Below are 25,007 nucleotides of genomic sequence, written 5' to 3'. Positions count from 1 at the left end.
ACGGCTCCACTGATCCTGGTGATGGGAGGCCTCGCGGCTCCACTGATCCCGGTGCTGGGAGGCATATTACCCTTTTACTATATATGATAGAGGCCTGGTGCATGTGTGGGGGCCGGCTGGTTTGCCCTGAAAGGTGTCCTGAATCTGAGTGGGGGTCCCCACTGGGGTGCCTGGCCAGTCTGGGTGAGGGGCTGAGGGCTGTTTTCAGGCTGATGGGTGACTGAAGCTCCCAACCGCTCCTTTTTTTCTTTTTTGTTCTGGGCCAGCTTTAGCTCTGGCTCCAGCTCTGAGGCCTCTGCTGCTGAAAGCAGGTGTCTGGTTTGTTTAGGTTCTATAATAGAAACACTGTATCAACTCCAGCTCTGAGATCCTGGCTGGCTGAAAGCTGGTTTCTGGGGTTTTGTTTAGCTTCTATATTTGTTACAATGTTTCAAACTGCAAGCTCAGAGGCCAGCAAGGCAGGCAGGGAACGTTGGAGTCTTCCGCCACTGAAGCAAGCAAGCCTCATGTTCGTTTCCGGCTGCCTGGCTGCCGGCCGCCATCTTGGCTGGCAATTAATTTGCATATCACCCTGATCAGCCAATGGGAAGGGTAGCGGTCGTACGCTAATTACCATGTTTCTCTTTTATTAGATAGGACTAGAGGCCTGACGCATGAAAATTGTGTAAGGGTAGGCCTTCCTTCCCCCGGCTGCCGGCACTGGCTTCCCTCTGGCACCCGGGACCCAGGCTTCCCTCGCAGACCCAGCTTCGACCAGAAGGTCATCCGGAAGGACGTCCGGTCTAATTAGCATATTATGCTTTTTATTATACAAAATTGTTATATTGCTGTTAATTATTATTATGTTATTTTGTCTCTTTGCAACATTGTAATTAATCGGACAGCACTCACACAAAACATTTCCATCACTGGAGAAAGTTCTATTAATAGAACAGCACTTATCAGACTACAGGATAGTTAGAATGACTGGTGAGATAATGCATATCATTATCTCTAATTTTTCTTGGAAGTGCTTAGAAAAAAGCAATCTAAACCCAAAGTATTTTTTAATCTAGAACTTTGACATGTAACAAAAAGCTTGGAATTCAGTTCTATTTAACAAGTCAAAGAATGAAAAGAAATTGTCTCTTTTATAAGGACCTCATCTCTATTCTGAGAGATAACCAAACAAATGGATTTTTTAAATTCCCTTCTACCCTACCCTACTAATCTCTCTTCCTCAGCACATGGTAGCATGATTAGAAAATGCATTATTAATTATACTCAAATACAATTATCAATGTATTTTAAAAAGCAAAGTTATGACATAGCAATATATGTACTTCTTTAACACAGCAAATAAAGGTCTAGAGGTGGGCTCTGATTAGGTGGCTCAGTTGGTTGGAGCATCAAACATACACCAAAAGGTTGCAGCTTCAATTTCGAGTCAGGGCACATACCTAGATTGCGGGTTTGATCTCCAGCGGGGTACATACTGGAGGCAACTGATAGATGTTTGTCTTTCTATTACTATCTAAAAATCAATAAAGAAACATATCCTTGGGTTAGAATTTAAAAAAATATATATCTAGGTGGGTCTAACAATTATAGCCTAAACATTCTGAGATATCTGCAACATCTGTAATTTAATATGAAAGTATTTCTGATTTCTATTGGTAACAAAGTCACAGGTATTGCTTATACAACTGTGATTTGTTACCTATATTCAAAAATCAAAGAAAATGCTAAATCTCACTTAGAGGTTAGTGAAATAAAGATATGATTGGTGCCCAGCCGGTGTGGCTCAGTGGCTGAGTATCAACGCATGAACCAGGAGGTCACAGTTCGATTCCCGGTCAGGGCACATGCCCAGGTTGTGGGCTCAAGGAAGCATGCAGGAGGCAGCCAAATCAATGATTTTCTCTCATCATGGGTATTTCTATCTCTCTCTCCCTCTCCCTTCTTCTCTCTGAAATCAATAAAAAATAACTTAAAGATATGATTGTATTCCAAGTTTATGTACCCTGGGTTTTAAAAAAAATTGCTTAAAAGACTAGACTTTAGAGCAGCCATGGGCAAACTACGGCCTGCGGACCGGATCCGGCCCATTTGAAATAAATAAAACTAAAAAAAAAAAAAAAAAAGACCATACCCTTTTATGTAATGATGTTTACTTTGAATTTATATTAGTTCACACAAACACTCCATCCATGCTTTTGTTCCGGCCCTCCGGTCCAGTTTAAGAACCCATTGTGGCCCTCGAGTCAAAAAGTTTGCCCACCCCTGCTTTAGAGTCACAAAAACCTGTAGTCAAACCCACCACTTCCTAGGTAGGTAATATTGGGGGAAGTATTTAATCTCTCTACTTCATCTGTGAAATGGGAATAATACCTCCATAAAATGCTGTTATTTCATTATTATCATGCTACCTGACATAGTATTTGACATATTCTCAGTAAAGGTGTATACTATTATAATCAATAACCAAGTTCAGTCAATTACATAGTTCACAATGTGCATCAGATACTGAGAGATTTCGTATCAGTTGGTTTGGAGTAGATCCCAATCACTGGTATATTTTTAAAACTCGCAAGTAATTCTAATGTGCAACCACAGGCTTAAGGACAAAGTTCAAACTCTAGTTTGGCACACTAGACACTTTGGTCACTGCTAACAGCTCTATATTTTAATCACTCTTTCACAGGTACCCTATGGTCTGAACATACATTTAACTAATGCTTCCTCACAAAGTGGGTTATAGTAGTGACTCTCAAACTTCAGTCTGTAGCAGAATCACCTGAATTCCTGATTCAGTCAGACTGGGGTGAGGTTCAAGGTCTTGAATTCTAACAAATTCCCAGGTAATACTGACACTGCTGGTGCAAGGACCAAAGTTTGAAAAAGCAATGGGCAACACTAGATCACAACCCTGTCCCTTTGCATTCACCTGAAATACCATTCCCTATCCATTATTCTACTCTTGGCTAGCTAACTTTCACTTTTCTTTCAAAATTACATAAGAATTCAACTTCAGGAAGCATTTTCTCACTTCAACAAATCACCTCAACACATTTATTACCTAGTATAAAACTTAGATACAAAAAAAGAAAAAGCACACTATAAAATGTTCTTAATGTAGATATATGCTAGCTAGCATATACAAATTCTTTTTAAGAATGGGGGGAGGGGGGGAACGCCTCCTTAGGTCAGGTGAATTAGAAAAAGGTGAAAAAGCAAATAGACAGTTCATCAAGCAAAATAAAATCTGGATTTCAGCCCCCACCAACGCCCTCGGCGAGGTACCTTTATGCAGAACACCAATTCCACAGTCATAGCAGCCCTGGCACAGCATACCAGTAAAACACAAAAGGAAGAGCACTTAGACCAGCCCTGGATTTAAGAAAGGGAGAGAGGAGCAATCAGGAAAAGATTTTTAGAGAAGATGTCACCTAAGTTCTGAATCGTGAATCACTTTCTCTGCACATCAGAAAGACAAAACTATGCTTTAATATCTTTATACCCAGTGTATGCCTCATTGTAGATGTTCAATAAATGCTTGAATAACTCACATTGAATAAAACTATATGAAAGCACTTGCTAATCTCTTTCTTCCCAAATAAAGAAGCACACACACACACCAAAAGCTGGCACCAAAACCTATAACTACTATCTCAATATTAACATAACTGGTCTGTACACTTACCAGCTAGACTCTAGCTACTAGAGGAAAGCATGAACGATTCTAATAACTAGTTAAAGATGAGGCGAAAAGAGCCTATTAATAACACAATTAGGTTGTCCAAACTAAGGACTTTCAAATCAAACATTCTACATGACCTGATTCAGAGTTGATTTCTTAATTATTTCAACAGATACTACAAAATTTAAAAGAATCCTGGAACCGACGCCCAAGACGCTAATTTTACAATGAAGAAACAGAGGCCAGAGAAAAGTAATGACTCAAAGACATTACAGGTAGTTAGTGCTACAGCTGTAATTAAAATTCATGTCTTTGGCCCTAGTTTTCACTCTCCTACCCCAAGCTGCCTTTATATTTTTTTAAAAATTTTTTTAAAAATTCATAACTAAAATAAATTCTTAAGTTAATCAGGGTTTTCTTCTTTGTACCCCATTTTTATGATAATAAAAGCAATCGCCTATCATCTTATTTTGTCTAGTAACTTTCAAGATATGTTTTGCTCTTGGTAAAGATTCATTCGTAGTCTCTTTAAAAAATTATACATAAAGCTAATAATTAAAAAATAATCCTCATACAACCATCAAAGTTTCTCAATTACCAAGAAAGTATTAAATTGCCTTTCTAGGATGCAGTATTTTCTAAGGAAAGAAAAAGAGCCTGCCGTTTGAAATATATTTGACAATAAGCAAAAAACTCTGGCCATAATCCTCATCTCTCAATTAACAAGAGTACTTCATTCTCTGACCATACTCATTAATAAAGTTTTCATCTCCTAGCTCAGTGGTTCTCAACATTGGCTGCACATTAGAATCACCTGGGAATCTTTTTAAAATCCTAATTTCTGGGCCTCATCCTCCGGAAATTCTGTTTCTTTGTTAGTAATGTTGTGGCCCCACCCCATAACAAAGAAACGGAATTTCCGGAGGATGAGGCCCAGAAATCAGGATTTTAAAGATTCCCAGGTGATTCTAATGTGCAGCCAAGGTTGAGAACCACTGTGCTAGCTCTATGTGCTGATAAGAACCAATTAAAATTCTTTACTTCTGGAAAATAACCTCACCATTTATTTAATTATAATTTCATTCTCCTTTTAATTTTAAGATTAATGCCCTTTGGATTTATGTAAAATGCAATGTAATCTAACACTTAAACCCCACCTTTTAACCTTTACAATAATCCATAAGAGGCATGCTTTTATTATTCCCATATTACAGAATACAAAACTGAGGTTTAGAGAGGTTAAAGAATTTGCCCAAGGGGTTGAGTTAGAATTTGAAACAAGTGCGACTCAAGTGCCAGGAACTCTCTTACATAATGAACAATGGCATTCTTTTTTTCTTTTTTTTTTAAATTTTTATCTACAAACCCTTGTGTCGAGGGCTGACTTTCAATAGATCGCAGCGAGAGAGCTGCGAAACCCCGACCCAGAAGCAGGTCATCTACAAATGGTTTAGCGAAGGGCATGGGGGCGGCCCCCTTTCTGGCGGCACCCCGTTTCCCAGGACGAAGGGCTCTCCACACCGGATCCCGGTCCCGAAGAGGAACAATGGCATTCTTAGCCACATCCCATGTGTGTGACAGTGCTTCCTTCATCTGTGAGCATCAACTTTTTAATTATCCCTAGCAATACAAGACACAAAGGCATTTTCTTCTCAAAAGTTAATTTAGAATCTACATATGTAAAACCCTAATATGCAAATAGACCAAACAGCAGAACAACTGAACTACTGGTCAGTATAACGTGCGCTGACCACCGGGGGTGCGTGCAGAACATGACCGGCATTGGCCTCAGCGGGATGGTGGAGCAGGTGAGCCAGACCAAGGTGGGGCACCGGTCACTGTCATCAGGGCAAGCCTCTGGTGGTTACTGCAAGTCCTTTGCTCCCGCATGCCACAGTCCCGCTGGGCGCTCACATCTGCTGCTGGGACCAGCCCCTGCTCACACCTACTGCCAGCACCTGGCACCACCCCAATTGCTTGGCACTGTCAGCAGGTGCAAGTGGCGGTTGCGGGCCCAGATTGCCCCTCAGGGATTCGCCACCTCCCCCTGCTCCTGAGGGGCGATTGGGGCAGCAGCCGCTGCTTACACCTGCTGACAGCGCCAGCCCCACTCACACCCACTGCTGGTGCTGGCCCGAATCGTTCCACGCCATCAGCGGATGCGACCAGGGCCGGTGCCATCAGGGTGTGGGAGTGGCGGTGGTGGGAGCAGGGCTGCCGGTAGACAGGGGACCTAGGGCCAGAGTGGGAGGGGCCGGGCAGGGGTGCTGAGGATGGGCCAAGACCCGCCCCTCTGCCCACCACAGCCTCATGGCCCACAGTTCCTTTCAAGGTGCACGAATTTGTGCACTGGGCCCCTAGTTTAAAAATAAAGTACAACACAGCTTAAGATGTTCTTTAGCTTTCATATTGTTTACCGTCATAAAAATATCTACACATTTGCTACTTCATACTATCTACGAGAGAATGCAAAAGGCTTACCTCTCAGTGCTCTAAATAAGATACAAAAAATAATAAACCTAGTATAATCGGGCATCTTCCTCAGAGAAAAGGGGAGGCATGCTTACTACCCATTATAATGATTTAAGTTTCCCCAACCCCGGTATTCCTCTATGACACAACCCACTCATTTCATGTATAGGTGTCACTCTTCCACATAACTGTGCAAATTGGGGCTGATTCTGTGGCTACTGCTATTTCTATATAGTGCATTGTTCTTTATCTCTGACGAAAGAGTCTCATAACTCCTACTAGCATCCAATTAAACTGTGGCAGGTTAACCTGTGTGAACCCTAAGAAGACACCTACTAAGAAGGGCTCATGGTGGCTAACTGGTCTCAAATTTTTAAAAAAACAGAGCCTAGCAGCCATTTTTACAAAGGGGCCTCTCATGCAAACTGCACTTCAGGGAGAAGCCTGCACTCTGCCATTGGACCCAGCCCTTAAAAAAGGAGTTCCTAGAATCCTATTTCAACCACTATGACTGAGGCTTTCTCCATCCAGAGTTGTGTACCTCTGACCAATCAGGGCAGCTCTATTCTGACCAATCAGAAGTGCCTTTTGGACCAATCAATCTTGGATGACTTGGAATCCTCATTTGTATGAGGGCAGGGACTTCTGTCCATATAAGCCAGCTCCCCTCTGCTCTATAAGCAAACTTTCCCTTTCCACCAAGACTGAAAACTGTGTCTCCCAGGCTGAACTGAAACACCTAAGATGTCCCACCAGAACAGAACAGAGCAGACCAGTACAGGCCAGAACAAACTGGCACATAATGGAGCAGACCAAATCACAGCAGAATAGACCAGCACCGAACAAAGCAGACCAGCAGGGAGCAGAGCTGTCAGGCAAGAGGGTCCTGGCCCCAGGACTGCTTCACAGCTATGCTGTATCACAATTAAGCAGAATAAAGTTTCCTTTTTTTTTTAACCTTCACCAACCACACCCCAAATTAGGGATTCCTATTGGCGTCAACCACCAACATGACACTTGCTAGCCTGCAAGTAGGGTATAATCTCAGGCGCTTCACAGACCTTGCTAGGCATTAGCACATAATCAATGTTTTTGTATAATTGAAAGAGATATTCCAATTCCATACTGCCAAAAGGATAAAAAAGCAAAACTCAACTATATGCTTCAAGAAGTGCATCTTAAATGTAAGGAAAAATCTTAAGTAAATGGATGGAAAAAGAAATAGTATGGAAACAGGAAGCTGGAGAGAGTTGGAGTGTCTATGTTAATATCTGATAAAGTAGACTTCAGGACAAAGACTCCTACCAGAATAAATAGGGATATTTCATAATGATAACAAGGTCAACTCATCAAGAAGACAAACAATCATAAATTGTACATGCCTAAGAACAAGCTTCAAAATACATGAGGCAAAATTTGACAGAATTAAGGGAGAAATGGACAATTCCATGGTCATAGATATTTTAACATCTCTCGGCAACTCATAGAACTAGACCAAACCCCACTGTCCCCCCCACCCCCCATAAACAATAAAGACATAGATTATTTGGAAAGTATTACCAAAACTCCTTAATCTACTTGATATTTACAGAAGACAACCCTATTGAAGAATACACATTCTTTTCAAGTGTGAAAGGTACATTACCAAGACAGACAATATGCTAGACCATAAAACAGGGTTCAATAAATTTAAGAGGATTAAAATCATACAGAGCAGCGGTTCTCAACCTATGGGTTGCGACCCCTTTGGGGGTCTAACGACCCTTTCACAGGGGCCGCCTAAATACATCCTGCATATCAGATATTTACATTATGATTCATAACAGTAGCAAAAGTACAGTTATGAAGTAGCAACGAAAACAATTTTATGGTTGGGGGTCACCACAACATGAGGAACTGTATTAAAGGGTCGCGGCATTAGGAAGATTGAGAAACACTGATATAGAGGATATTCTCCGACCTCAAAATGAAATTAAGTTAGCAGTCAAAAAGATGTCTAAAATAACTCCAAATATCTGAAAATTAGACTTGTAAGTAATCCATGGGTTAATGAAGAAATCACAAAGTAAACAAAAAAGGAATCGCAAAGCAAATTAGAAAAAATTTCAAACTGAATAAAAACACAACTTACCAAAATCTATGGGATACATTAGAGGAAAATCTCTAGCTTTGAATGTTTATATTAGAAAATAAGAAATGTCTGAATTCTATGACCTCAGTTCCACTTTAAGAAGCTAGAAAAAGAAAACGAAAATACATGTAAGAAAAAAATTATATATAACAAAAATAAATGAAGAGAAAAGATGAATGGGAAAAAATGACAGTGTTATTATTTGGAAAGATATTGAGGCCTGGCTGGTGTGGCTCAGTTGGTTGAGTGTTGTACTATGCACCACTTCCTGGTCAGGGCACACACCCAGGTTGTAGGGGTGTGTGGGGAGGCAACTGACCGATGTTTCTCTCTCACTCCTTTCCCCTTCCCCTTCCCCTTGCCCTTGTTTCTTTCTTTGTTTCTTTCTTCGTTTCTTCCTTCCTTCCTTCCTTCCTTTCCTTCCCTTCCCCTTCCCCTTCCCCTTCCCCTTCCCCTTCCCCTTTCCTTCCTTCCTTCCTTCCTTCCTTCCTTCCTTCCTTCCTTCCTTCCTTTCTTTTCTTTCTTTCTTTCTTCCCTCCTTCCTTCCTTCCTTCTCTCTCTCTCTCTCTCTCTCTCTCTCTCTCTCTCTCTCTCACACACACACACACACACACAAACACACACACACAAATCAATTAAAAAAACATATTTAGAAAAGATATCAAAATTGGTAAACCTGAATTAGACTGGTAGAGAAAAAAAGAAAGAACACATTAACAACCCCAGAAATCAAAGAAAAGTTATCACTTCAGATCCTACAGACATTAGGAGGCTAACAAGGACATCTTATAAACAACTTATGTCAACACATGAGATGAAAATTTTCTTTAAAAATACAACTTAACAAAACTGACTTAAGATGAAACAAAATCTGAATAACCCTGCATCCACTAAAAAACTGAATGTTACCAAAACCTTCTTATAAAAAAAAATTCCAAGTCCAGATGGTATCACTGGTGAATTCTAGCTAAAATTCCAGAAAGAATATCAATCAGTATTGCACAAACTCACTAACAGAGGGAACACTTCTCAACTTATTTTATAAGACTATCATAATCCTAACACTGAAACCTATCAGACATTACAACCAAAGAAAACTACAACACAATATCCCTCATGAAGAAATATCCCGAAATTCCTAACAAAATATTAAATATAAAAAGGATAATACACTATGACCAAGTGAGGTTATCATAGGAATTAAGATTAACTTTTTTAAGGTTATTTTAACTTTTGAAAACTACCATTTATTTATCCATTCTACCACTGATGAACAGTCTGTTTCTAAATATTGGCTACTGCAAACAAGGTTATTATGAACATTTTTGTTCACAACCTGGTATATAAGATTTTCTCTCACAGGAATGTAGACAGAAGTGTAACTGCTAGATGTAAGGTACCTATACTTCATTTTACTAGCTAAAACAAATTCATTTGCAAAATGACTATCAATTTACACTCTCCGCATTCTCACCAAAATTTGATATCAGGATTTTTAATGTTTGTTAATCTGATGCAAGTGAAATGGTTTCTCCTTATGGTTTTACTAGTATACTTTGCACTCTCTTGATTACTTTTCCAACTCTGGGTAGGTGAGTTATTAGATCAGGTAGGCAAGCTGCAACCAGCATTATTCGTTTTTAAAAAATCAGTATATCAGAGTGCACTGCATAAAATACTGTTTTGTGACACTTTTATTTCTATTGCATGTTTGTACTGAGTCACAATGTAAAATGTTTTGGTAACTGTGAGCTTCTAGCAAGTTAAAAGCCATTAGTATAGCTATTTAATTTACAAAACTCCTTAGAGACACAACTAACTGGTACATCATTTAGGCCCACAACACAAAGGAATGTATTTTATAAAAAAGGTAGGACTCACACTGGCAGGTATGGCTCCATTGGTTGGGATGTAGTCTAGTACACCAAAAGGTCGTGGGTTCTATTCCCGGTCAGGGCACACACGCAGGTTGCATGGTCCATACCCAGTTGGGGCACATGCAGAAGGCAATCGACTGATGTTTCCCACATCGATGTCTGTCTGTCTCTCCCCACCCCCACTTCCACCCCTGCCACACTGATGTTTCTTTCTCTCCACACCCCCCCCCACCCCCCGCCTTTCTTCCGCTAAAATCTTTTTTCTTTTTTTTTTAAAGAAAGAAGGTAGGACTTGAAGTGTCCTTCAAGCACTAACTGGCAAGAACAGGGAATTAGAAGAGGAGGAAAAAACCTGATGGAAGCAATAAGGAAGGGATGTACTACATGGAGAAAAGATTCTATAAAACCAACTGGTCTAACTATGACCTACTTAAAAGCTCATTTTAAAAGAATCACATTTCTCAATAGGACAAGGATTCTCTCAGTATTTAAAGATAGGAAGCTGGGATCCTATCCTCTTAACTACCAAAACGACAGAAAACTGATCCCTCCTTCTCTTTAGACCAGGGGTGGGCAAACTTTTTGACTCGAGGGCCACAATGGGTTCTTAAACTGGACCGGAGGGCCGGAACAAAAGCATGGATGGAGTGTTTGTGTGAACTAATATAAATTCAAAGTAAACATCATTACATAAAAGGGTACGGTCTTTTTTTTTTTTTTTTTTTTTTAGTTTTATTCATTTCAAATGGGCCGGATCCGGCCCGCAGGCCATAGTTTGCCCACGGCTGCTTTAGACACAACCCTAATTCCTACCTCAAGATTCATCTCATCCTGGGGCTTATGCAATCTTTTAGGTTTTTACTTCCTAATTTTCCCTACAGACTATTAGAGCAGCAAGAATCATCTAATTTCTAAAGATTTATATTGTTATTCCACTAACAAAGACTGACCAAGTCACTACTGCATCACCTCTCTGTTAAGAAACTAAACTGCATCTCCCTAACAATTTTAACTACTGGCTATATCCTTTAAAGCAGTGGTCACCAACCATTGGTCCACGGACCACTGATGGTCCGTGAGGTCAAAAAGGTTGGCGACCGCTGCCTTAAAGCTTGATACCCTTGCCCTGGTCAGGTAGCTCAGTTTGTTAGTGTGTCATCTCCATAAGCCAAGGTTTCAGGTACAATCTCCAGTCGGGGCTCACACAAAGAAGCAACCAATGCATAAATAAGTGGAACAACAAATCAGTTTCTCTCTTCGCCCCACCTCTAAATCAATCAATAATTTTTTTAAAAAAGCTTGATTCTAAAAACCCTCAATGACCCACACCCCTGTCTAATCCTCTCCCCTTGAGTGTGGGAAAGACATAATATGGGATATAATTCTTGTAACTGTTAGATGGAAAACAGATTTTTGCATTTGTAGTTAAAGTCCCTAATCAGTTGATTTCACCAAAAAGGGGATTAACCTGGGTGGGTATGACCTAATCAGATGAGCTTTTAAAAGAGGTCTTAAAGGGGAATCTAGAGATCAGAGACAGAGGAAGTCAAGAGACTGGTCAGGCTTGCCTGGATGAAAGCAAGCAGCCATGTTGTAACTGCCTACATGGACATATGGTAAGGAACTTAGCTAGAAAAAAAACTTCATACAGCCAAAGAAATTAATTCTGCCAACAAGTAGTAAGCTTGGAAGACCTTAAGCCTCAAATGAGAATTGCAGCCAGCTGACATCTTGATTTCAGCCTGGTGAGATGCTGAACTGAGAGCCTGGTTACAAAAAGTACCCAGAGATCTGGTCGGTGTTGGTTAGTGGTTGAAGCGTTGGCCTACACACCAAAGGATCTCGGGTTCGATTTTGTCAGGTATGCGTGCCTGTGTTGCAGGTTGGAATGAGTGTGAGAGGGAACCAATTTATGTGTCTCACATCTCTCTCTCTTCCTCTCCCTTCCCCTCCCCCTCCATTCCTTCCACTCTCTCTAAAAATCAATGGACAAAATATCCTCAGGTGAGGATTAACAAACAAAAAAAAGTACACAGATTTCTGACCTTTGAGATAATAAAGAGGTTTGTTTAAGCTGTTAAATTTGTGGTACTTGATCCAAAATCAAGGGAAAAAGATTAAAACTGTATATTTTTAAAGTCCTAACACTAAAAGGACTTTTTCACACACATATTAAAAACAACTACCATATAATTTATTACCTTCATTTTAGTGATGAGGAAAGTAAAGCTCAAGAATGACATCCCAACGATGACAAACCTAGGGAATGTTTAACTTCAGTCCAGTCCTCGCCCCTACACCATACCTCCCTTAAAGCCATTCAAATCAACAGTAATTGTATTACTGTCTTCAAAGAAAGCAATCCTAGTAGCATAACAATTTTCCTTATTTCACATCTATCTGAATATCCCTGTTTTACCAGAACATCAAAACTGAAGAGGATACAGAGAAATTTTCATTCAAAAGCAATTTGGCTGTAAACATGACCATTGGTAGACCACTTGAATAAATTTAAAGTACATTTTGAAAATGTAGCAAAACACCTGTAAGTTTTCTAGAACTTTAGATAGCAAATAATTTGTTATATTCTCAAAAACCACAAGTAAACAACCTTTCTGGATCTTTCAACATCCCACCTTCTAAAGAAATTTTGGAATCTGAATTCTTCATACATTATAAATATGAGAGCGTGGCACAATATATCATACAGTAAGTCGTTTATATTTTCACTGTTGAGGATACTTCCCTAAGTGCTGGAGCATCAGAATTTGCAAGTTTCTTGAAAACACACACAGAAAACTAAAAGGTGGAGTTACAAATTCCACACAACTTTAGTTACAAATCACACAACTTTATGTCAATTCAGATACTTTCACAAACACTAACTTTATTTGCTAAGATGCAAAACAGAGTCCTTCTTAGTCACAGCCACGAAAAGGAATAAACTGTCATCTTAACACCAACGATAACGGCGAATTGGTCGCTATAGTCACATACAAACACTAAAACATACAAACAGCATCGTTGAGATCATAAGCTTCCAAAACCACCCCATGATTTTTTTTATACGCCCGGGGCATGATTCTCTGCAATGTGAAGAGAACTGATACCATTTCATATGGGTAGACGGGGTGAGGTGACAATTTTAAAACCTGAAAATTTTTCTCCATCCCTACAGCACACAAGCAGCAGCGCCCAGTTCAGATCCTCCAATCGAGGCCCAGGTCCCACTCCAAGCATTCCAGTTTCCCAGCCCTCCACCCCGCCTCCACCCCGAGAAAAGAGGGAAAACAACTTTTATTGGTCTCCTCTCCCGGGGGAGCGGCAAACTAGCGGGGCCGTTTTCGGGCCTGGGCACGTTTCACGAGGAAGCCTCCGTCGGGGGCGGGGAGGGCAGATAGCGGGAAGCCTGGATTCGACGCCCCCTTTCCCCCAGTTGCCAGCTCCCAGCCCCACCCGACCAAGGAAAAGCCTGGGCCGGCCGCCACGCCGAGCGACCCCCAGGCCCCTCCACGGAGGCGAGCTCGTTGTCATGTGACGACGCTGCCGCTAAAACACCGCAGAAACGCGGGGCGGCAGAAGGCGTTCACACCAGCCCGCCTCGGGCCGGCTCCGCCGGGCGCGGGCGAGTCCCGAAGTCCGGGCGGCGCGGGGGGGGGGGGCGGAGGGCGGGCTTGGCGGCGGGCCCGAGCGCGCCACAAAGGCTTCCGCGCTCGTCGCCGTAGTGCCCGAGCGGGCGGGGGCACCATTTTCGGGGCCCGCGGGATGAGTGAGGAGCCACGAGAGCTCCGGGGTGCCCGCCGCGCCCACAGCCGTCGCCCCCCACGCGCGCCCGGACGGTCAGCGACCGCCACACCTCGCACAGGCCCGCGCGGCCTCCCTCCCCCGCGCGCAGCCCGAGCCGGGCCCGCCCGCCCGCCAGCTCCCCGCTCGCGCTCTCTCGCTCTCGCCCGGCCTCCATTTTGGATCGGCGTCTCCAGCCCCCGCGCTGCTGCCGCCGCATTCCCCCTATTTCCCGCCCCCCGCCGCTGTCGCCGCTGCCCGTACTCACCTCAGCTGCCCATCCGGGCGCCGCCGGCCGTGGACCTAGTTTCCCCCCAAAAGTCTCCGGTGTGTTATTCCCGATGTGGGGGGGTTGTTACGGGGTGGTCGCCGGGGGTTCGGGAGCGGGGGCCGCGCCTTCAACGGAGCTGCAATCCTAACCCGCCATCTGGTGGCATTTTCCACACGCCAATGGCGCCGCTGCAGACTTGGGTCCGGACCGCCCTCTGCTGGCCGCGGCGCATACTGCCTCGCTGACGGGACCGGCCTGCCCGGAAAGGGGAGGGAGCAGAGGCGCGAGCTGGGGGCCCCGGCGGGGACGCGCTCAAATGCTTTCCAGTGGGGTTTGCGCGCACGCGCGCCAGCGGGGCGGGAAACGTGGCCTCGGCGTGGCGGCCCCGCCCCTGCACGGAGCCCTGGGCCAGCTCAGCCAATCGTGAGCGGCGGCTGCCACTGGGGGCGGGTGTTGTGGACAGTTCGTGGATTGCCCGAGGCTGTCGGAAAGACGGCCACGGTGGCGCCTGCGCGCCTGGCTAGCCGAGTTGTCGCCCGCCATTTTTGGAGCTTTACGGAACCCTAGGAGGGAAACCCGCCCCAGCCCCTTCCCCGAGGCCCCTCCCCTGGTCGCGGGACTGGCGCTTTTTTGCAGCCCTGCCCGGCTCCTGCTGCCCGCACCCCCCAACCCGAACTCTCTGCGGCAACGGGAGGGAGGGAGCGGCGGCGCATAACTGCTCCCGACCTCTCCCGTGTAGCCAGGGCCTCGGAACCTCGCATTGTATTAGCGACTCATTGTTGATTGGCGCTCTACCGGGAGAGGGTGAAAGGGTTTCGAGGACTTAGGGACCTCCCTCGCCGCTGGCCTAGACGCGGCAGTGCCCACCCCAGGCCGAGCGGCGAGGCCCCTGCCTCGGTGAAGCAGATTCTCCCGTGGTGCTGGCTTTGCATAAGGCGGCAGCATTGGCCAGTTAGTGGAAGTGAATGTGGCTGGACTAGCAGGCTGCAGCCTCCGCTTTTGCATTAGATTTCTCCTCCCACCGTTTAGGACTCCTCTCAGTGGCTCTGAAATGGACGTTCCTAGCCTCTTAGCTGCCAAAAGGGAAATAATTGACTACCGTGAGATCAGGGCTCAAATATGCCCTTGAACGTGGTCTCCTCCCTACTTACCATCCGCCTGCCTCGCGGTGGTCTTGGCCGTGTTTCCCACCTTTCACTTGCTCACAACTTTTCTATACAAATTGAATCCTTAATCTCCCAGGGCATCAGCCCCGTTTATGACTAAGTTCTCTGTTGCTATAGCCAGCTCTGTGTTAGTAATGCCTTAGAATCGCTCAACTCCTTTATAGTCCTGAGTGACAAGCTCCAGTAAATTACCCTAATTTCTGGTTTCTCTCCCAAGGGTCAAAAGGTGTGTGGCTTTTGAAATCACAACCCACCTGGAACCCCACTTATAATTATTAACCTTTGGTTGCCTCAATCTCACAAAGACTACTTCTAACTTTCCTTGTTCAAGGTACCAGTCCCAATCTATACTAATGAACATCATCTGGTTTCCTGGGATCAAAGCTATGGGACTCCCATATCGGGTTTATATTCTCTCCATGTTAAAACATTTAGCCACATCCTGTTCTTGATTTCAAAAACTCTCATCAAATTAATCCATTCTTCCCTTCTCTCCCAAACCGGTCTTTCTCCCTGGACTACATATGCCACCCTTCCCACTTCCTCCTTCCACCTTTACTTTAATAGGCTCTTATATATCTTCAATATCTTCCTATCCACTGGCTTCTTTCTATTTTTCAACAGGCAGTTTCCATTCCTTTTTTAAAATTCGGTGCTACTCCCTCCATTTACTGTACTGTCAACTGTAAACCAAAGTTAATTTTATAATGTAATAAAGGATAAAAAGCATTTATTTAACTAAATAGGAGCTGCAGAATTTTTACAATTTTTTTTGGTAAAACCTAAATTGTGTTTTACCAAAGAGAAGGCCACCTTTTATAGCAAAAGTTCCCACCCAGGTTCTCAATTAGGTCTGTTTTATGTAAATGAAGTGTCCAAATTGCACATTTCAGGGCAGGTCTCAATTCAGGTTTTCCCTGCAGTTGTTAACATCAGCCAGCATAAGTGAACAGGCAGGGCAAACTGCAGGAAACCACAGGTTCCGTCTAGGTTTCCCTGGTACCCAGAATATGCGAGAAGCCCCTGTCAGTAAATGGCTATTAGGCTCTTATTATTTATAAAATTCAGGCTGTCAGTTGATCATGGGGAGTCCATCTCAGGAGAGAAATTCCTTTCTGGGGTTCATACCAAATGAATCTTCTTGGGGTCCATACAACCTTTCTTTCACTATCATATTTCTCAAAAGATTCAACTTTGCATTTCCACCTTATTCTTTACCTTTTATCAGTGACTCCATAACAGCAAATTGAAATCACACTTTTAAGTTACGAGAGTTCTCATTTCCAACCATTTTCTCATTCCTCATTTTCTTGGCACACCCAATCCTTAGTCCCTCCTTGAAACCCTATTTCCCTTGCTTGTAAGACAATTCCTGGGTTCTACAATCTATCTAGATTACTGGTCATCTGGTTTCTTTGTTAGCTCCTCCTCTTTATTCCCTCCCATAATTCAACTCCTAGTTCTCTGTTCTCTACTACATTCTTTCTCTTCAAAAGTCCCCCAAAATTACCTCCATGTCTTTTAGTAGTTTGATAGTTTATTTCTTTTTAGTACTGAATAATAATCCATTGTCTGGATGTACCACATTTTATTTATCCATTCCCTTATTGAGGGACATCTTGGTTGCTTCCAAGTTTTGGCAATTATGAATAAAGCTTCTATAAACTTTCCTATGCAGAATTTTTGTGTGGACATAAGTTTTCAACTCCTTTGAGTAAATAAGGAGTTTGATTGCTGGATCATATGCTAAGAGTATGTTTAGTTTTATAAGAAACTGTAAAATTATCTTCCAAAGTATCTGTACTATTTTGCATTCCCACAATGTAAGAGTTTATTTTGCTCTACAACATCAGTATTTGCTGTTGTCAGTGTTCCAGATTTTGGTCATTCTAATAGGTGTGTAGTGTTATCTCATTATTGTTAAAATTTGCATTTTCCTGATTACATATAATGTAGAACATCTTTTCATATACTTATTTCCCCATATGTATATCTTCTTTGGTGAGATGTCTGTTAAGGTCTTTGGTTGATTTTTTACTTAGGTTGTTTGTTTTCTTACTGTTGAGTTTTAAGAGTTCTTTTGAATATTTTGCTTAATAGTCCTTTATTATATGTCTTTTGCAAATATTTTCTCCCAATCTGTGACTTAATCTTCTGATTTTCTTGACGTTGTGTTTTTCAGAGCAAAAATTCTTAATTTTAATAAAGTCCAGCTTTTCAATGATTTCTTTCATGGATTGTGTCTTTGGTGTTTGTTGTATCTACAAGGTATTACTAGACCCAAGGTCATATAGGTATTCTCCTGTGTTGTTGTTCTAGAAGTTTTATAGTTTTGCCTTTTACATTTAGGTCTATGATATTTTGAGTTTATTTTTGTGAACGATGTAAGATCTGTGTCTAGAGTTTTTTTTTAAATGTGAATACCCATTGTTTCAGTACTATTTACTGAAGAGACTTTCTTTACTCCATTGTATTGCCTTCATTTCTTTGTCTAAGATCACTTGATTATCTTTATGAGCTCTCAGTTCTTTTCCATTGATCTATTTATCTGTTTTTCACCAATATCACACTGTTTTAATTTCTGTCGCTTAATAGTAAATCTTAAAATCAGGTAGCATCAGTCCTCTAACTTTGTTCTTCTCTTTCAATATTGTTCTGGCTACTCTGCATCTTTTGCCCTCCATATGAACTTCAGAATCAGTTTGTAGATATTAATTTGGATTTTTATTTGGATTACATTGAATCTATAGATCAAGTTGGGAAAAACTGACTTCTCAATTATAATGAGTCTTTCTACTCATCAACAGTTCCTCTGATTGCAGTAATCAGAATTTTATAGTTTTTCTCTTGTAGATCTCATAAAGACTTTTCAAAGGAACATTTCATTAATGATTCTTCCCTTCCCACCACTTTTACAGAGTTCCAGGTGCATATTTGTATATTTTGCTTAATAGTCCTTTATTATATGTCTTTTGCAAATATTGTCTCCCAATCTGTGACTCATCTTCTATGTCAAGAGAATATTTAGACCAAAAGAGAGGTCTGTTGATTATGCATTATAACTCTTCACTTTTACATTTAGCATTCTTCCTTTGCATTTTTCACTTGACACAGGACATTTGCTGCTAGACTTTTGGAAAAAAATCAGAAATGGTTTTCCCATCTTTCCTACTCTTGCAATTAAGGTGTTCTGCCAACTGGTGGCAGTAATGTGCCATGGTATTCCACCTATCAGATTAAACCATGATTTTTTTTTTCCATTCTTTTTTAATATGAAAAACATAATTTCTTTTAAACATGAGCAGTCTGTCCCAAAATTGATAAGAGAGAGCCGGAATACCTCCCCTTTCACAGTCAGTAACCTGGTTGCAGACAAAATCCAGTTCCCAGCCCTGACTGGTTTGGCTCAGTGGATGGAATGTCAGCCTTTGGACTGAAGGGTCCTGGGTTCGATTCCGGTCATGGGCATGGACCTTGGTTGCGGACACATCTCCAGTGGGGGGTGTGCAGGAGGCAGCTGATCAATGTTTCTCTCTCATTGATGTTTCTGACTCTCTGTCCCTCTCCCTTCCTCTCTGTGAGAAATCAATAAATTATATATTTTTAAAAAATCCAGTTCCCAAAAAATGGAGGACCAGAACTACCCAGACATTTAAAGGAAATCTCATAAGCAGAGGGGTGTAATAGTGTGGGTAGGACCTAAGTCAGCGGTTCTCAACCTATGGGTCACAACTCTTTTGGGGGTCAAACGACCCTTTCACAGGGGTTGCCTAAGACCATCGGAAAACACATATATAATTACGTATTGTTTTTGTGATTAATCACTATTCTTTAATTATGTTCAATTTGTAACAATGAAAATACATCCTGCATATCAGATATTTACATTACGATTCATAACAGTAGCAAAATTACAGTTATGAAGTAGCAATGAAAATAATTTTATGGTTGGGGATCACTACAAAAAGAAGAACTGTATTAAAGGGTCACAGCATTAGGAAGGTTGAGAACCACTGACCTATGGGTTCTTAAATATTATTTAGGGTAGAGAATTAAAGTATCAGTAGAACAACCATTTGCTTAGTCCAAGTTTCTTGGTGTCGTTGGTTTTCTACCTCATTGCTTATTTTAAAAGATCTGGAATGAGACTTGACCCACTTTAAGGAGACAACCTTGATAGGGTAGATATCAAAAATATTGTTTCCATATAAACAAAAAACCAAACCTCTAATTTTTTTTTCAGTCAAAGAAATACACACGCCAACAAATAAAAATAAATTAAATCGTAACAAAATCAAATAGCACTAAAAAATATATGATGAAAAGCAACAAATTTCATCCTAACACTTTCTAAGTCTAGGACAATCCCCAAGGACAACCTCTTTTACATGTTTTTGTTTGTGATTACTTTGGTGTTTCTAAATATGCCCATATCAGTTTTAGACAATATTGTATGTAATGACTCCTGCTATGAAAAATAAGGATTATGCTAATATCCACTCCTCTAACATTTAACAATTGCATTAATTTTAGCTCTTTTGTTGGTTACCTTTGTAACTTTAAAATATATATTTAAAAAATTATATATATACATACATATATATAATTTCAGAGAGGAATGAAGTGGGAGAGAGAGATAGAAACATCAATGATAAGAGAGAATCATTGATTGGCTACCTCCTGCACACCCCATACTGGGGATTGAGCCTGCAATCCAGGCATGTGCCCTGACTGAGAATCGAAACAGGGACCTCCTGGTTCATAGTTTGTCGCTCAACCACTGAGCCATGCCGGCTGGTCTCTTTGTAACTTTTAATAATACACTGTGTGCCTGATCTAATTGTTAAAATTTTCATGGGTGATAAATCAGGTTGGTACACCAGTGGAAGGGTATGTATTAAATGGTATGGTGTATCAGGTATTTGAGAAATATAGGTAAAATAGTAACTATAAGGACAATGAAATCGAGTGATGCCATGGACTGAATTGTGTTCCCCCAGAAATTCTTATATTTAAGTCCTAACCCCAATGTGATTGTACTTGGAAGTAAGACTTTTAGGAGGTAATTAAGGTTCAATGAAGTCATGAGTATGACCCTTATTTAATAGGGTTGGTAGTCTTATAAGAAAAAGAACCTATCCCTCTCTTTCCCTCTTCCTCTCCCCTTGAAGGAAAGGCCATAGCAAGAAGGCTGCTGTCCACAAACCAGGAAAAGATCCTTATTGGGAACTGAAGCAGGTGGGCACCTTGATCCCATACTCCCCAGAACTGTGAGAAATAAATTTCTATTTTTTAAGCTACCTGGTCTAGGGTATTTGGTTATAGCAGTTTGAGCTAAGACAGGTGACTGTTCCTAAGCCAAACTGATGCACTGGAAAAAGGTAATGAAAATCTGAGAGTGATTAGTCACTAATGGAAAGCTAAAGTGAAGACTACAATTGTAGCGTACAAAGTGGCTCTCATCTCCTGAAAATGGGAGACTAGAGTAATTTAAAGAACAAATTTAGTCAGAACAGCTAAGCTCCAAAGATTAAGCTTCTAATCAAGACAAATATATTAAGGCAAGATCAGGGCCCTTGTGGGGAAAGAATAAGGTTTGATACATTAGATGAGGATGTTCCTAGCAGTGGCCCACCCTTCCCTATTAAGACCTATCCTTTTCCCATTGTTCAGGTTTGATGCAGAGACCTCTTCCCATCAAGAAAACAAGTGCTCTCTCTCTCTCAAGATTTGCTTTCAGGTTGTCTCCTGTTGGGTACCCCTGGACTGATATTAAGTCTCAATATGCTGGATATGATAATGGAGGAAAGAAACTATACCCCAAAGGAGCTTTAATATCTAGCCAGCATAAACTCAGAGAGTAAGTAAAGGATTGATTTTTGAGGGTTCTTGATGAAAAAGAAAGGGAAAACTTAGATTTTGGACTCTCACAGTACTAAGAATTTAACATCATAGTAAGAACCTCAAAATTTCATAATTGATGTGGCTGACAGTGGAAGAACGAATTTAAAGGATCGGGCAGCCCCAGACAGGTGCCAGTTGGTTGAGCGTCATCTGGTACACCAAAAGATTGCAGGTTCAATTCCAGAGCAGGACACATACCTAGGTTGAAGGTTCCATCCCCGATTGGACACATATGGGAGGCAGCCAATCGATGTTTCTCTTTTGCATTGATTTTTCTCTCTCTCCCCTTTTCCCTCTCTCTCTAAAAATCAATAAACATATCCTCAGGTGAGGATTTTAAATAAAAGATTTAAAAGATCAGGCAATTGGTTATGCTGAAGACCATATACTATATAAAGATGGTGTATTTAAAAAATTATATATATACATACATATATATAATTTCAGAGAGGAATGACGTGGGAGAGAGAGATAGAAACATCAGTGATGAGAGAGAATACCAGATGGTTAGGGTACAGTAGACCAGAGGCTACAACATATGTCAAGGACATAAAGAAATATATTGTTGTAAAGGACACCAATCTCCTTAAGGAGCTCTGTGGTGACTTTCTAGAAGCCAGAGTTGATGATAAAGGAAGTCATTAAAGTACTAGGTTTATCTATAGCAATAGGGAGGGTAGGACCCCAAAATAATAGAGTCCAGTTGTAGTGTGTAATGGTCAGAAGCCAAGTTGGACTATTGCTGTAATATAAAATTAAAGGAGCAGTCAGGTGGAAGTAATCCACAGAGAATTATTGGAGATAATTAATAGAACCTGGTATTCCTAGGGGAAAAATTGATGGGTAGCCAAGGTGGTACTACTCAATTTGTACCTTCAGATGAATTAAAAAATGTATAGCCAGGAGACTGAGGCAGTTATCCCAATAAAATCATGATTCCTTGCCAAGTTTCAAAACATTAATCTACTTTTAGGCCTGGAGCACATTAACTCCAGTAGAGATCAGGTCCCCAGGACAAAGGAACCTGCAACACCATGGCAAATGTACAAAGTAATGATTTCCTCAGTCCTTCCAAAGTTGTTCCAGAACCTTTGGGCCTAAGGCAATTTACTAAGACAACTGTGTACTGAGAGAATGGGGATACACAAACACTTCAAGGGCTGTTGATCACAGAGTCTGAATTGAGATTGATACTTAGAGACCCAAAGAATAATCATGGTCTGCTTGTCAGAGTAGGTGCATATGAAATCCAGGTAATAAATGAAGTCCTATCTAAGGTCCCACATTAGTCATCCTCAGTTCTTGAATATATAATCAGAGTAGTTATACTTCATAGTTGGCACAATCACCACATTGGGTCTTTGGCCTATGAAGTAACAGCTATCATAATGGGGAATGCCAATTGGAAATCTCTGAAACCGCCTCCTCCCCTAGCCAAGACATAAATAAAAAACTGTGTTGCTGGGGGAAATGGTGAGAATTAGTGCTCCTTTTAAAGATCTAAAGCAGCGGTTCTCAACCTGTGGGTCGCAACCCTTTTGGGGGTTGAACAACCCTTTAACAGGGGTCGACTGAGACCATCAGAAAACACATATATAATTACATATTGTTTTTGTGATTAATGACTATGATTTAATTATGTTCAATTTGTAACAATGAAATTGGGGGTCACCACAACATGAGGAACCCTATTAAAGGGTCGCGGCATTAGGAAGGTTGAGAACCACTGAATTCTAAAGGATGCAGGAGTGGTGGTGATCCCCATCATACCTCCATTTTATTCAGCAGTGTGGTCCCTGAAAAAAACACACACAGATTGATTCTGGAGAAAGATACAAGATGTGATGTCTTTGCTAGATCAGCATAACATAAGTTCAGGGTATACAACCATTAATCTGACAAAAATGAAAAAACAGTTCTCATTTACATATAATGGATAATAATATACATTTACATTTCTGCCCCAGGGTTATGTTAATTCTCCAACCCTTCGTTATAACGTTATTTTTATTATACTGGACAGTAAACAAAACTGGTTTTTATTCTGAAAAGAGATACCGTAGCTATCTTCTAATGCTGTTCACTATACAAACATCCTTGGAATGATAGTTCAGAATAAAAGTTGTTGGTGTCTGCTCACAAGATGTGCAGAAACACAGAGTTGGAAAATTTGTCTCCAACTCTGAGCTCTGCAGGGTTGAGGGTACTGGTCTCCAAAGGGAACACAAGGTTATCAAAGGGAATACAGCAAGACTTCAGCTGAACTACAAGCTGTGGCTGGAAACCTAAGCTATTTGTGTTCTTTGAGTCTAGAGACTAGCAGGCAAAAAGAGGAGTCACCATTCTGGCACAGGTTACACAATGGAGCCATGGAAGAATATATTTGGCATTCAGATGATCTCCTTGGACACCTCTTGGTTCACCCTTATCCAATTTTGCTATAAATGAACAAGTATAGCCATCTTAGCCCAAGAATGGGGTGACCAGGATGAGGGTCTTGCCATCTGGTAAGCCACTGAGACCAGCAGAGATGATAGCTGAGGGTAAGGGGAATCTAGAATGGGTAGACGAAGAGGGAGACAACGAGTTGTCAAGTATAGCCCCTGAGACTAGCTGCAATGCCAGGGTTGTAGTTTATTCCATTAACTTTCATTTGAAAAGTTTCCCACAGAAAAAGAGGCCCACTCCGATCATGTTGCTCCCAAAACAAATATGATGAAGTGTATCTGAACAGAACAAGAGGTAGACTATAGTGGACACTGTGATATGCTGTCCAGATTCCTCTTCAGTGAAGGATTTGTTAGCCCAACTTCTAGGAATACTGTTGGCTCCTTTAAAGATTGCTTCAGCTGCAGAGAGGCATGATCCTTCGCAGGATGGCCCATATCCAGTAACTGATCAGTGCCAGGGTATAAAAAGGCCTGGCCATCTCAGTCTAATTTGGTATAATGCTAAGGGGCCATTCTAGCACCAGAACTCGTTATGAGGTCAGCTGAAGCTCTCACTGGGCTTGCATTCCAGTTTAACTTCTCCCTCTGTTCAAGTCTGCCTCTTTCCTCTTCTTTCTACAGATGTTGATACCAAGGGCATGCCTTAATAAATATCCTGCCTATTAAAATTTATTTCAGAGTCTGCTTCCCGGGAAACCCAATAGCCATTTATAGTATGTCCTTATAATAGATTATTATGCACCTATTAAAAAGATACTGTACCTCCATATTATCTATTGGCTTGGGAAGAAACATTAAGTTAAACAAATCCGATTAATATACATATACTAGGAAAAAATCTGGATGTATATCTTAGAATTAATGGTGAGTATCTCTGGATAGTGATTTTCATTTTCATTTTTATAACTTTCCTGTATTTTCTGAATTGTATATTTAGTATATGTTAATATTATAATGAAAAAGTTCAACAAAGCTATTTTCGTTTTGGAAAATCAGCTTTATAGTACATAGAGACTCTCTTCCACACCTGGGACAGTAAATTGGTATAGACGTTCTGGAAAATAATTTATATATACCCTTAATTTTCAGTAATTCTCCTATGAGGATTTTATTCTAAGAAAAATAACTTAAAATATAATTAAATAAGTTAATGGAATTGAATATGTACAAAGATATTTATTATAGCTTTACTTATTTAGTCAAAAAGAAAAAATAAACGACATACACACATACACAAATATGTATATATGTATATGTATGTGTATAAATTTGTA

General features: G+C 41.2%; 1 protein-coding gene across 6 annotated transcripts in view; it reads right to left on the bottom strand.

The window, feature by feature from the left end:
- Positions 1 to 14,451, bottom strand: part of STAG1 (STAG1 cohesin complex component) — a 350,463-nt gene extending 336,012 nt beyond the window's left edge. For 2 of the 6 annotated variants that reach the window (XM_059663855.1, XM_059663859.1), the window contains exon 1: positions 14,211 to 14,449. The gene's annotated coding sequence lies outside the window, so the exon portion shown is untranslated. Of the gene's footprint in view, positions 1 to 1,439; positions 1,514 to 3,282; positions 3,370 to 14,210 lie in introns of all 6 variants that reach the window. The other 4 variants (XM_059663856.1, XM_059663857.1, XM_059663858.1 and 1 more) reach the window with 4 other exon arrangements.
- Between the last annotated feature and the right edge of the window lie 10,556 nt (positions 14,452 to 25,007).

This window comes from Myotis daubentonii, chromosome 14, assembly GCF_963259705.1.
Source record: "Myotis daubentonii chromosome 14, mMyoDau2.1, whole genome shotgun sequence".
NCBI classification, from domain to species: Eukaryota; Metazoa; Chordata; class Mammalia; order Chiroptera; family Vespertilionidae; genus Myotis; species Myotis daubentonii.
This window is presented reverse-complemented; position numbering and strand designations above follow the sequence as displayed.